This window comes from Triticum dicoccoides, chromosome 3A (genome assembly GCF_002162155.2).
Source record: "Triticum dicoccoides isolate Atlit2015 ecotype Zavitan chromosome 3A, WEW_v2.0, whole genome shotgun sequence".
NCBI lineage: Eukaryota > Viridiplantae > Streptophyta > Magnoliopsida > Poales > Poaceae > Triticum > Triticum dicoccoides.
The window spans coordinates 753904011-753905277 of NC_041384.1; the positions used below are offsets into that span (position 1 = coordinate 753904011).

Consider the following 1267-nt stretch of genomic DNA (forward strand, 5'->3'; position numbering starts at 1 on the left):
CCGTCCCTGCCTGGGGGGATGAACGGTGTCGTTGCAAGTGAGGTTGAAGTCAGGACCCCGGGAGCACCTGGATCCGATGCCGAAGGGATAGCCGAAGCTCACACGGCCGTAGCTCGTCGGGCAACCATCGAGCGTGGCACCAGCACGGGATGGTCGTGCCCAGTTCCCCTCAGGGCTCTGCTGGCCTGTTACAACTCGGGATGCCAGAGTTGTTGGGGGCCGGTACGGCCTGCATACGACTAGAAACCCAATCTCTAGTTAGGCCAGAATGCAGGCCCGTACGACCCAGTAGGCCCCACAGGGCGGAAGACTTGCAATAGGCCCACAAAGGCCTGCTTAGAGAGGAGCTCGACACGGTAGCCGCGGCGGGGCTTATAAACCGGTGCGAGCTCCTCTCAACTAGCGAGGTGGGACTAAACATTGTGCACTGCGGGTGGCAGCGCACCAACTTTAGTACCGGTTGGTGGCTCCAACCGGTACTAAAGACACCCCCCCCCCCTTAGTATCGGTTGGAGCCACCAACCAGTACTAAAGGAAACCACCTCTTTAGTACCGGTTCCTGGCACGAACCGGTACTAAAGGTTCGTCACGAACCGGTACTAATGAGCGCCGCCCGCCTGGCTGTTGGAACCGGCACTAATGGTCACATTTGTGCCGGTTCAATTACAAATCGGGACTAATGAGTTTCACATTAGACCCTTTTTCTACTAGTGAAGATGCCCATCATCGATCTACAGTTCTACACTACACCTTGCACTAGAGAAATTCAGGTCAGGCAGGAGTGGCCTCTCTTGTAGTTGTAGGTACCACTTTCATGACTGCCTTCCTTATTTCATATATATACCAATGGTTACGAACATACAGTTGACCCAAGGATGACTGGAACAGGATTCGTGTGGATGTGTGCTCAATATACAATGTGAAGAAGATGACCATGACCTCATACTCCATGCCGCAGAAAGACCTCAGTAAGTCAGTCCAGGGCCAGTCTCTGTCTATTCCTAACAAAACCACGTTACACATTTCCCGTGCGGATTTTGTGGGTTTCCAAAGGTCGTTTCCTGTGCATAAAGAGAGGAAACAAATGAACATGCAAACTTGCATCATGTAAATGGCGAACCTCACAAGAAACTCAACTGGTTGGGATTTGGGAATGGCATCTTCAGTCTCCAACTCCACGGATAGCTTGCAACCGAGCTATGTGAATCCATCACCAAGAGCACGGCAGCAGTAAAAATTCAGAACATACAGTAGTTATACCTATCGC

General features: G+C 51.9%; 1 pseudogene; it reads right to left on the reverse strand.

The window, feature by feature from the left end:
* LOC119273282 overlaps positions 1–951 on the reverse strand; it is a 5305-nt pseudogene extending 4354 nt beyond the window's left edge.
* Between the last annotated feature and the right edge of the window lie 316 nt (positions 952–1267).